The sequence below is a fragment of the Etheostoma spectabile genome, unplaced genomic scaffold (genome assembly GCF_008692095.1).
Source record: "Etheostoma spectabile isolate EspeVRDwgs_2016 unplaced genomic scaffold, UIUC_Espe_1.0 scaffold00019180, whole genome shotgun sequence".
NCBI lineage: Eukaryota > Metazoa > Chordata > Actinopteri > Perciformes > Percidae > Etheostoma > Etheostoma spectabile.
The window spans coordinates 1,245-14,726 of record NW_022604725.1 but is presented as its reverse complement, the minus strand read 5'-3'; the positions used below and the strand labels follow the sequence as shown (position 1 = coordinate 14,726).

Sequence of the window (13,482 nt, the reverse complement as noted above, 5' to 3'; positions counted from 1 at the left end):
AGAATACAGTACTGTAAGCAGTTGCTGAAACCGTGCAGATGTTTTTGATGTGATGATATTTTTACAATACCTATTTTCCAGTCGAAATGTTCTTATCACACTTGCCACTGTGTATCGGCTTAGATTTGGCTGTACTCGCAGTCCAGCCTCCCTCAGCGTCAGGCCGTGGTTGACAACGTGGTCAACCAGTGTTGCACGGATCTCATTTGTCAGATTCGGTCCTCTTTGAGCACCTTCTCGTCTTCCTCTTCCTCTTCCTCTTCCTCTACCTCCAGCATGGCCTCCATCTCTTCTTCTTCCGTTGATTCTCCTCTGTTGATTCCTCTTCCTCCCCTTCCTCCTCTTCCTCCTTGTCCTTCTCCTCCTCCTTGTCGACCTCGACCTCGACCTCGACCTCGACCTCGACCTCGACCTCGACCTCGACCTCGACCTCGACCTCGTCTTACTATTTCTCTGACTCTTTCAATTGTGCTTGAAGACCGATGAACTCACCTGCTGCTTTTTATAGTGCTTACACACCTGATTGGTGTGTCTCCAATTAAGCAAACAAGTGTTTGCACACCTGATGACTGTGTTGAATCAATTGTTGGAAGGTGCGGTAATTTGACAGTCAGTGCTTTGGTATTGCAAGGAAGGACTTCATATAGATTTTTGTGTGTAATGTATGTTAAGTGTGTTTAGTGTGTTTGCAAATCACTGTGTGTAGAGTTTTGCAACAAGTGTGAGGTTGACAATGTGCTTATAGTTGTGCAAATATGGGCTGATCTTTTGCTTCTTGAGTGTAAGGTTTTGCTAATAGTGTACTACTTTAACTTTAGTGTGTAAGCAATCCAAAAAAAACTGTAATATCACACATGTGGATATTATGAAAGAAACTGCCTAGCAAACCCTTGTAACACTTTTAAAGGTTCAATGGTATAATGGGTAGCACTCTGCACTGTGAATTCAGCGATCTAAGTTCAAATCTCAGTGGAACCTGTTTTCAAGCCACAGTATAGGTGAAAAAGATCAACTTTTCACATCTAGTTTAAAGTAAGCTAACAGGTCCTTGGCCATTTAGACTGTAAACAGTACGTTGGTGGGGGCATGTTGAGGAGTCACCTGGTCGTTAATGTAATCGGAAGGAGCTCCAAATTTGACAGTATTGACTGGAAGGGATAGGCTTTGAGAAACATGGGGGATACACACTTTGCATTCAGTCTCGTAATCACCATAAAAATTAGGTATCACTGAAATTTGAACTTGTGTTGCTGCAGTCAGAGTATACAGTGCTCATCCTGAATGGGTCAGTATAGTTCATCAGAATTGCTTGTTGAATGGTCTATTAGCTTTGGAACCCCACTTTCCCCACAGCTTTCAATTGTCAGATATGGGTGGGGGAGTGGGCACTGTGTCCAACCCTTTCTGTGTAAAAAAAACCACTAAAGAAGTCTCTTGGATTAAAGACAAAACCTCTGCGGAGAACCTTTTACCAAATCCAGGTGCCCTGGCATAGTTTGATCTTTTGGGGTAATAGCATGGATCAGGAACCAACACATCTGGACTCAATGTGGGCATTGTACGACAATATTTGACACATTTAGACCATGAAGACAGTTATTAGTTTATTTCCCATTTGGCAGGTGTAATTGTGGACACAGTTGGACATTTTGAAGATAATTGCACAATATTGACCCAATTGTCAGTCTATTTCCCATCTGGCTGGGACATTTCTGGATTCAGGTGGACATTGTAGACAGAAACATTGGTGGATCTTGATTCCCACCATAGGATTTGGCCTGTATTGCACATTGTTTCACATCCCGTGCAATGTATTGCCATTGTCAACACATTGCCACCCTGGTGACTTTCTTCCATGTCTCCATGAACGCCCATATATTTGGGCTGACAGTTGAGAAACCTTCCCTTGTTAACTATGACATGGATGACTGAGAAACTATATCATGACATGTTTAATTTACTAAATCATAATCTTTTAAACAGGTCTTATTGGAAATTTGTTGAATCAGTCAGGATGGCCGAGCGGTCTAAGGCGCTGCGTTCAGGTCGCAGTCTCCTCTGGAGGCGTGGGTTCAAATCCCACTTCTGACAACAATTGTTTTCATTTGGAACTAATGTCCGAGAGTTGATATTGGGAATAAAGACTTAGCAGTTCTTTGTATTTAAGAGGACATGAATGTGCGCGAGAAACGCGATTGCAAGTAAAGCGTTTTGTGAGCATCTTTAAACCGATGGATATGATTAAAACCTGTATACAGCCCAACCACTTACCAATCACATCACTGGAAAGACAGCATGACTTGAGGGTAGTGGATGTCGATTTGTCAAAATAAACTGCCAGAACATGATTTCCTCAAGAACATTACTTTTCACGGTGCTGTCAACAATTACAGCAGTTAGATTATGATTTATCTCACCATGGAAATCAGGTTGAGGGCCATAATTTCTTGTTGCATCACCCTTTCTGATTGTCTACCATTGTGTCACCAGCAAGGAGATTAGCAGAGGATGGTTTTCTCATCATTGATTTATGAGTTCTTGTGAATGTTTTTGCAAAATTTGGTCCTGTGTCATCACATTCACAAGAATAGGAAGTGCTTTCATACATGTTGGTGCCTTCGATAGCTCAGTTGGTAGAGCGGAGGACTGTAGTGGTATGAAGTTGAAATCCTTAGGTCGCTGGTTCAAATCTGGCTCGAAGGAACCCTCTTTTCCCTTCATGGATAAATAAAGTATTTCTGATTCTGATGTAGAGATGGACAGACGACCCACAAGCATAATACTTCTTGCCAGACATAACAAGAAAAAAGAAGAAGATTTGGGTAGACAGAGTTAAGCCCTGACAGAATAGAGAACTTCAGACAAAAGTTGTGAAATAGTGCCAAGTGTGACCAGAAGAATTGAAAAAAAAAATACCTTCTCTTTTCTCCTGTTTGTACACAACCCAAAGTTTTACAAAACAAAAGATAACTTTCACCGAATCCCTCAGTTAAATCACAGTCAATATTTGTCTCACAAACCGTCTCAATGTCCAATTTAAATAATTTATCCAACAGAATTGAAACTTTAACTTACCCCGCTGTTTGAAATTGCTTCCTTGTCGTTTGGATTTCAGAGTGGAATCAGGGGAGCTTTCTGACCCTCTCTCTCTCAAAGATGTTTGGCGAGGTTTAGAGGCAGGTGATCATCAGATCCCTGGATGCACGCCCTCATCAGTCACCGGTGGAGTCCCTTTCTGATTCCTCCTTGAAATCCTGTTTGTGACGCCAAACTGTAGTAGAAGTTTCTTGTTACAGCAAGGGAGGAATTTGGCTGGAATTAAGACTCTGTATATAGAATAAAGACTGAAGGCTGCAAACTGAATCAAAGTTTAGTCTCCGGTGAAAGTTTAATTGTTTTCTGTAGAGAAAAATCAAGAAATGCTTAGGCATTCGTTATCTCCCTTCGATAGCTCAGTTGGTAGAGCGGAGGACTGTAGAGGCATAAAATTGAAATCCTTAGTCGCTGGTTCAAATCTGGCTCGAAGGAGCATTTTTTTCCAGATTTTATGTTTGGGGATCAATAAAGAATTTCTGATTCGGATGTAGAGATGGACGGATGACCCAAAAGCATATTGCTTCTTGCCAAGACATAACAAGAATAAAAAAAGAGGTGGGGGAGATAGAGTTAAGCCCTGACAGAATAGAGAACTACAGACAAAAGATGTGAAATAGTGCAACCAAGAGAGTAAGTGTGACCAGAAGAATTGGAAAAAAACTAGAACTATAAAAGACAAACCTTTCTTCAAGAAATCTTTATTGTGTTGACATGGGCCTTCATTTATGAAATGTGCTAAAACAGGTGTAGGACGGGCGTACGCCGATTCCCACCCAAAGTTCGGCATTTATCAATTTGAACGTGAGCGTAGGCTGCAAAAATTCTCACGTCTGGTCTGACCTTGTGTACTTAAGTTACGCAGACACCCTCATCACATTTAAGAGTAAACATAACACAATATAAAACTAGAGGAAGGCGGTGCAGTACAGCTCAATCCAGCAGGGGAGAGTTGTAGCCCAACCAGGCTCCTCTCTTTACCCTGTCTTTCTTAATTACACTGTGATAGTTTTAGACTGCCGGGGACTTCCTTTGACACACTGAGCTCCTCTCTCCTTTATCTTTCCATTTGTGTTTCATGTCCCAGAATAGCTTCAGTCTGTGTTACCACGTTTGCAGTGAACGTTGTATTGTCCAGCAGAAAGGCAACAGGTGTGTTACTTTTTGACTATGATTTTTACCATAGCAGTGCAATCATTTTGCCCAAGTTTGATTTCCAGCCACCACAGTTGCATTTACAGGTTTTGAAGCCATTTACAACACTTAACATTACATGTTTACCCAGATTTCTTCTTTTATTCAGTGATATTTCAATTTCCTTGCGGGAGTCATCCCAAAAGGATTAATAAAGATAAGTCTGAGTCTATCTCAGAAAAAAATTTAGCTCAGTGGTAGAACTCATGCTTTACATGTATGAGGACATGACATCTCCAGCAGGTGTTATGGTAGAGTCTTAAAAAGAGCTGCAACAGATATTACCTCCTGTGGTAATCTGACTATTAGCATTATAGAACGTAGTGGTAGACTAGATAACAATTAGCAGAGGATGGTTTCGATCCATCACCTCTGGGTTATGGGCCCAGCACGCTTCTCTGCTCTGCTTTACATGTCCAGGGACTGGAATATCTTCAATTCACATTTGAAGGAAGGACCAAGGTTCCAACAGTTTACGGGTTGTAAAGTTAAACATTTAGTAGACCTTGCAACTATCTTTTATGTGAGCTTCCTGATTAATCACACAATGATTATTCACATGTAACACTTGTGATTGGCTGTTGTTAAAAAATAGGGCATTGTGAGTACAGATTTAAACATCAGTAAGGAGTCTACCAAGTTGCCTCTTATCCTTTTAGTTTGGACACCCAGTGAGGCTTACCGCGATGGTTTGGACTGGTATTTCTTGTTGCATCACCCTTTCTGATTGTCAGATGGAAATAGACTGACAATTGGGCAATATTGTGCAATTATCTTCAAAATGTCCAACTGTGTCCACATTACACCTGCCAGATGGGAAATAACTGATAACTGTCGTTATGGTCTAAATGTGTCAAATATTGTCGTACAATGCCCACATTGAGTCCAGATGTGTTGGTTTCCTGATCCAAACCCCAAAAGATCAGAACTATGCCAAGGGCACCTGGATTTGGTAAAAGGTCTCCGCAGAGGTTATGTCTTTAATCCAGAGACGTCTTTAGTGTTTTTTTTTACACAGAAAAGGTTGACACAGTGCCCACTCCCCCCCACCCATATCTGATAATTGAAGCTGTGGGGAAAGGGGGTTCCAAAGCTAAAGACCATCAACAAGCAGTTCTGATGAACTATACTGGCCCATTCAGGATGAACACTATTACTCTGACTGCAACAAGACAAGTTCAAATTTCAGTGATCCCTATTTTTATGGTGATTACGAGACTGAATGCAAAGTGTGTATCCCCCATGTAACTCAAAGCCTATCACTTCCAGTCATACTGTCAATTTGGAGCTCCTTCAATTACATTACAAAGCAGGTGACTCCTCAACATGCCCCCATGTAAACGTACTGTTTACAGTCTAAATGGCCAAGGACATTAAACCTGTTAGCTTACTTTAAACTAGATGTGGAGTTTGAAAGTTTGATCTTTTTCACCGGTGCTGTGGCTTAAAAACCAGGTTCCACTGATACTTGAACTCATATTGCGGATTCAGAGTCCAGAGTGCTAACCATTACACCACAGAACCTTTACACATCCTAAAAAAGTTTTCTATGCAGTTTATTTCATAATATCCACATGTGTGACATTAAAGGCACACAAAAATAACAACAAAGATGAAAAAGCAACAATCACTGGCCACTTAAGTCTATTTCCAGTCTGTTGATGTCTAACAAAGTGTCAGTTGCTGCAAGTGTCTGACGTGAAATGTCTCCACCTGCTGTAGAGTAACCTTAATGGCATGTCAAGTTTTTTTCGTCCATAAAAATGGAAACTACAGTGCTCATACCCGCCGTAACACCCATAAAAACCAGAGTATAATACAACAAATATACTACAGTGCAAGTACATAAATACGGTAAAATAGAAACTGTAAAAAATGTACATTTAAAGTGCTTGTTTTGCTGTCTGATAGTCTGAGGTATAAAAGACAGAGCTGACCGCTTAGTTTGTGTCACAGGAGGTCTTAGTCTACCACTACGTCCTATAACCCTACCAGTCAGATTACCACAGGAGGTAATATCTGTTGCAGCTCTTTTAAAGACTCTACTATAATACCTGCTGGAGATGCCAGGTCCTCATCATGTAAAGTGCATGCGCGCTCTACCACTGAGCTACATCTCCTGAAGATTTTCAGATTTGTACTACTTTTTTTCGAGATAGACATAGACTTATCTTTATTAATCCTTTTGGGATGACTCCCGCAAGGAATTGAAATATCACTGAATAAAAGAAGAAACCTGGGTAAAACATGTAATGTCAATGTTGTCTATGGCTTCAAAACCTGTAATCCACTGTGGTGGCTGGAAATCTCACCTGGGCAAAATGCTTGCACTGCTACGATATAAATCATAGTCAAAAAGTAACACACCTGTTGCTGTTCTGCTGGACAATACAACGTTCACTGCAAATCTTGTAACTCAGACTGAAAATAAATGCTAAGAAATACATTAATGTCGGCTTCCTGTAACCTATCATTATCTCATGGTACAGAAGCAACCTGTCGACAATATTGTCATGAAGCACATCTGCGGTTGTTATACTGTAATGAGTCATTGGTTTGCTAGCACCCTTAAAGAATGCCTTTCGTTGTCTCAATCTCAGAAATAACCACAGAATCACAACTTCCATTCATGTGCATGTGCCAGTATTCAACACCTGAAAGTCACTGTATTTCCAGCATCAGTTTTGTTTGTTAGTTTTTAAAACACCTAACCCCGCGTGAGGGTTGAACTCACAACCTTCAGATTATGAGACTGACGCGCTGCCTACTGTGCCAACGAGGCTACGCACGCACTCTCAGTGGTTGGGAAGATCTCATAAAAACTAACAATTTGGTCTTCAATCTTAATAAAAGCATGTATGTGGAGACCTACGTACTCCACATACATTGCTGAACTTTACGTAGGAATCGGCGTACCCCCGTCCTACACCGTTTTAGGTCGTATGCACGTTTTAGAAATGAGTTCATGTCAGCACAATAAAGATTTCTTAAAGAAAGGTTTGTACTTTAAAGTTCTAGTTTTTTTCCAACTCTTCTGGTCACACTTGGCACTATTTCACATCTTTTGTCTGTAGTTCTCTATTCTTTCAGGGCTTAACTCTGTCTCCCCCGCCTCTTTTTTGTTTCTTGTTATGTCTTGGCAAAAGTATTATGCTTTTGGGTCGTCTGTCCATCCGTCAGGCCAAAGAAACAGATACCAGCATGTAACTTTGCAAATCAGTGGCTCACCCTGGCCGCCATCAAAGATGCCATTTGGACCTCCAGAAACTTTCTGTAAGAAAGCACATGGATATCCCATTCCCTCAAAACGTGAATCACAGATTTTCCAGCACCTGGACTTGATCAGACTGGGAATATGCCAAAGATGTTCACAAGTTCAGCCGAGGTAAATGCTCGGCCCACATTCACACAGACCTAAAACTACTCGCTTAATGCTGGTTACAATTTTCTAAAATAAACAATGTCAGAGCAAAATTGCAAAGAGTGAAGGGTTTTGATAAAAAATTTAATAGGTATTGGCTCATTATTGCCACCTGATATCATGAAGACAGAGACAGATCCTTTTATTCCTCCTTATTTCTTGTTGGAGAACAGAAGAACTCAGTTTTGTTTTTATTTTTATTTTTGCATCAGTTTTCAAACCCGAGCACCTTATTTAGGTTTTGTTGCATGCATGTTTTACTTTGAAAGAGTGTAAAACAACTTCCTAATAAAACAGGTTGAACTATCTGAGGTTTATTCATAAAGTGTGTGTGCTTGTTTGTGTGCGTGTGCTTGTGTGTGTGTGTCAAAAAAACATGATTCAGTTTGAAATATATTTTCATCCACAAATTATTAAATTCAAAGCCTCGTAGTAACTTATAGTATAGTACGTCAAAATATTCATAAAAAGTCATAGTATAGTATGTCGAAAATTCATAAAAGTCATAGTTTAGTATGTCACAAAATTCATAAAAGTCATAGTATAATATGACAAATCTTCAAAAAAGTCATAGTATAACATGTAAAAAATTCATATAAGTCCTAGTATAGTGTGACAAAATATTCATAAATGTAATAAAAAGTCAGAGTATAGTATGTAAAAATTCATAAAAGTCGTAGTATAACATGTAGAAAATTCATAAACGTCATAGTTTAGTATGACAAAAATTCATAAAATGTAATAAAAAGTCAGAGTATAGTATGTAAAAAATTCATAAAAGTCGTAGTATAACATGTAGAAAACTCTAAACGTCATAGTTTGGTATGACAAAAATTCATAAAATGTCATTAAAGTCAATTTAGTATAACAAAAAAATCATAAAAGTCATACTATAGTATGTCGAAATATTTATAAAAAGTCATAGTAGAGTATGACAAAAAATCATGAGTCATAGTTTAGTATGACAAAAAATCATAAAAGTCATATTATAACGTGTCGAAAATTCATAAGTCATAGTTTAGTATGTCAAATATTCAAAAAAAGTTGTAGTATAACATGTCAAAATTCACAAAAGTCATAGTTTAGTATCTCAAAAAAGTCATAAAAGTCATAGGATAGTATGTCGACAAAAACATAAAAAGTCTTAGTGTAGTATGTCATAACAAGTCCAAATTTAATTTGTTGTAAACAAGAAGATCTAAAGACCCCTGGAGAATGCGGGCATTGATCCCGCTACCTCTCGCATGCTGAGCAAGCGCTCTACCATTTGAGCTAATTCCCCTTTTCAAAAAAAGTCATAGTATGTTGAAAAAATTCATAAAGTCATAGTATAGTATGACAAAAATTCATTAAATGTCATAAAATCATAGTATAGTGTGTCGAAATATCATAAAAAGTCATACTATAGTATGTCAAAAAAATCATGAAAGTCATAGTTTAGTATGACAAAAAAATCATAAAAGTCTTAGTATAATATGTCAAAATATTCATAAAATGTCATAAAAAGTCATAGTATAGTATGTATAAATATTCCTTAAAGTCGTAGTGTAGTATGTCGTAAAGTAAGTATGCTAAAGTATGTCAAAAAACATAAAAAGTCATACTGTTTATGTACAAATATTTATAAAAATTCATAGTATAGTTGTCAAAAATTCATAAAAAGTCACAAAAAGTCATAGTATAATATGTCGAATATTCCTAAAAAGTTGTAGTATAGTATGTCGTAACAAGTCCAGATTTATGGTTCTTGTTGCAAAACTAGAAGAATCTGAAGTCCTCTGGAGAATGCTGGCATTGATCCCGCTACCTCTCACATGCTAAGCAAGCACTCTACCATTTGAGCTAATTCCCCTTTTCCAAAAGAGTCATAGTATGTTGAAAAAAATGATAAAAGTCATAGTGTAGTATGTCAAAAAATCATAAAGTCATCTAATATGACAAAAATCATGAGAGTCATATATAACGTGTCGAAATTCATAAAAGTCATAGTTTTGTATGTCAAATTTCAAAAAAAGTCATAGTATATTATGACAAATATTCAAAAAAGTCAGAGTATAGTATGTCAAAAATTCATAAAAGTTGTGGTATAACATGTCAAAAATTCAAAAGTCATAGTTTAGTATGACAAAAATTCATAAAATGTCATAGTATAGTATGACGGAAAATCATGAAAGTCATAGTTTAGTATCTCAAAAAGTCATAAAAGTCAAGGATATATGTCGACAAAACATAAAAGTCGTGGTATAGTATGTCGTAACAAGTCCAGATTTATGGTTCTTGTTGTAAAACAAGAAGAATCTAAAGTCCTCTGAGAATGCGGCATTGATCCCACTACCTCTCTCATGCTAAGCAAGCACTCTACCATTTGAGCTAATTCCCCTTTTCAAAAGAGTCATAGTATGTTGAAAAAATGATAAAAGTCAAGTGTAGTATGTCAAAAAATTCATAAAGTCTAGTATAGTATGACAAAAAATCATGAGAGTCATATTATAACGTGTCAAATTTCATAAAAGTCATAGTTTAGTATGTCAAATATTCATAAAAGTCATAGTATATATGACAAATATTCAAAAAAGTCAGAGTATAGTATGTCAAAATTCATAAAAAGTTGTGGAATAACATGTCAAAAATTCATAAAAGTCATAGTTTAGATGACAAAAATTCATAAAATGTCATAGTATAGTATGACGGAAAATCTGAAAGTCATAGTTTAGTATCTCAAAAAGTCCAAAAAGTCATAGGTATATGTCGCCAACAACATAAAAATCGTGGTATAGTATGTCGTAACAGTCAGATAATGGTTCTTGTTGTAAAACAAGAAGAATCTAAAGTCCTCTGGAGAATGCGGGCATTGATCCCCCTACCCTTCGCATGCTGAGCAAGCGCTCTACCATTTGAGCTAATTCCCCCTTTTCAAAAAGAGTCATATTATGTTGAAAAAATCATAAAAGTCATAGTATAGTATGACAAAATTCATTAAATGTCATAAAAAGTCATAGTATAGTATGTCGAAAATTCATAAAAGTCATACTATAGTATGTCAAAAAAATCATGAAAGTCATAGTTTAGTATGACAAAAAAAATCATAAAGTCTTAGTATAATATGTCAAAATATTCATAAAATGTCTAAAAAGTCTAGTATAGTATGATAAATATTCCTAAAAAGTCGTAGTGTATTGTCCGTAAAGTAAATGTAATGTGCTGTATTTATATAGCGCTTTTTCCAGTTTTAACAACTGCTCAAAGCGCTTTTACATCTACAGGATACATTCACCATTCACACACATTCATACACTGTGGCCGGGGCTGCCGTACAAGGTGCCACCTGCTCATCAGATAAACATTCACACACATTCACACTCCGATGCGCAGCACCGGGGGCAACTCGGGGTTCAGTGTCTTGCCCAAGGACACTTCGACAATGAGTGCAGGGGCGGGGATCGAACCCCTTCCGATTGGCAGGCAACCGCTCTACCACTGAGCCACAGCCGCCCCTGTAAGTAAAGTATGCTAAAGTATGTCAAAAAACATAAAAACTCATACTGTTGTATGTACAAATATTTAAAAAATTCATAGTATAGTTGTCAAAAAATTCATAAAAAGTCACAAAAAGTCATAGTATAATATGTCGAAATATTCCTAAAAGTTGTAGTATAGTATGTCGTAACACGTCCAGATTTATTTGTTCTTGTTGTAAAACAAGAAGAATCTAAAGTCCTCTGGAGAATGCGGCGTTGATCCCGCTACCTCTCGCATGCTAAGCAAGCACTCTACCATTTGAGCTAATTCCACTTTTAAAGAAAAAATTATAAATCTAGTATGTCAAAATTCATAAAAAGTCGTAGTTAAGTATGACAAAAAAATCATGAAAGTCATACTATAGTATGTCAAAAAAATCATAAAAGTCATAGTATAAATATGGTCAAAAAGTTCATAAAATCATAATATAGTATTCAAAAATTCATAAAAAGTCATGGTATAGTATGTCAAAATTCATAAAACGTATAGTTGGTTAAGTATGTTCGAAAAATTTTCATAAAAAGTCATAGGATAGTATGTCGACAAAAACATAAAAAGTCATATTCACTTCCTTAAAAGTATGTTGAAATATTCCTAAAAAGTTGTAAAGCAAGAAAAATAATGTCGGTTATGCCGAATAATGTTGGTTTCTCTTAAACCAAGCCTTTCGTTGACAGCAGGACTCAAACCTGCGTCCATCGCCTTAACCACTCGGCCACGACAACCTGAAAAGCAGCATTTTACCTCTTTGCACAAATGTTCATAAACTTTTCAATGGTTATTAGTATTACCAGACACGGGCAAGTGCAAATCGTAGTGCACTGCCTGTGTCCTGTATATCCTCGTGGAGGCAGCTTGATTGATTGACATGCTCCCTTAATTGTACCATAACAGATATCCATTTGTTTATCAAATCGTTTTGGCAAGTAAGCTTTCTGGTTACTTCTTGACAAAGAAAGCAAGTAAGCCACACAATGAAACTACTGCAACGGCAGGGAATAGAACCCAGGTCAACTGCTTGGAAGCAGCTGTGCTCACCACTATACCACCATCACTGGACAATGCAGCTGTGTCCATTTTACAGTTCATTGTCCGTCTGGATTTATTTGATAAAAAAGCTTGCAAACATCACCCTGTGGTCTACAGTCAAGATATGAACTCATTTTTTTAGGACAAAACTGGGTTATTAGAAGATTTGGGCTGCAGTGAGGTCCTTGCATGTTAACGGTTGTAGGACCTTAAAGACAAATAAAACGGAGCATGAATCTCACAGACATGTATTGATATCACAGACAGAAAGCAGTAAAACCTAAGCCATTTCCTCTCTAAAACACTTCTCATATGTCTTGGGAGTCACACTGTGAAGAAATAATCATATAAACAATACAGTTGACAAAATACATACATTTTTTCAAAGAAATCCAGACGCTTTTGCCCTCATGACATTTACTTATGCCTTTACTATAAATAATACACCAGCACACCAGCGATGCTACACAAACATTTGTGTGTCTAAAACAGTTTCTCCTATATGCAAAAATAACATAATAAACATATAACTCATATAAAGCACATACTATTTACAATTCTTCAAATAAGGCCCAAATATATCCCAAATCTCAAACCAGTGGGTCCATGTTCCTCTCTATAAAACGGTAGATATCTATTTTGTTCCGCTATAGCATCTTATATCGCATACTAGACTATGTGACCATAGTGTGACTAGGAAGATTGATCTCTTTAGGACTCCATACTCTTTGTGTGACGTTGTCTCCCATATATGGCATATTACTTCCTTCTCTTCCGTAAACAGAGGCAGACACGGAGCCCGGAGCTAGTGGCATAAATAAGCAAAAACGCGATGAATTATAGACATAAAAGTTGATAAATCGTGGATGTGACGATATGGATTTAATGCTCAATGACCCCGAAGGCACAGGTTCCAGGCTGGATAAAAATCACCTGTAGAGGCTAGAAAGACCCAGAAGAGACCCCGTAAACGCTAACTTGTTAGCTTTTAGCTGCAATTTTTGTAGTCTATCATTATGGTTATTAAATGATTAAACTATGAATCAGAGGTGCTGTTTTTGCTCGTGCACAGTCTCTCGTGGGTTCAGAGGGAAGACTACAAACTGACTATGTGACAGATGTGTAATCTGTCATGTCCTGCCTTCTGAAGCTCTAGCCAGGACCATTCCTCGCCTAAAACAATATGAGTCATTCAGGAAATGAAAAGAAAAACTCACATCTACAAA

At 37.5% G+C, this 13,482-nt stretch overlaps 2 non-coding genes across 2 annotated transcripts; both read left to right on the top strand.

Annotated features, from left to right (window-relative positions):
• The first annotated feature begins 2,008 nt into the window (after window positions 1-2,008).
• On the top strand, window positions 2,009-2,091 carry trnal-cag (transfer RNA leucine (anticodon CAG)). The gene has a single exon. It is a non-coding gene; the product is annotated as a tRNA-Leu (tRNA).
• Window positions 2,092-2,615: 524 nt separating this feature from the next.
• trnay-gua (transfer RNA tyrosine (anticodon GUA)) lies at window positions 2,616-2,703 on the top strand. Its single transcript is given in 2 exon segments — window positions 2,616-2,652; window positions 2,668-2,703. It is a non-coding gene; the product is annotated as a tRNA-Tyr (tRNA).
• The last annotated feature ends 10,779 nt before the right edge of the window (window positions 2,704-13,482 follow it).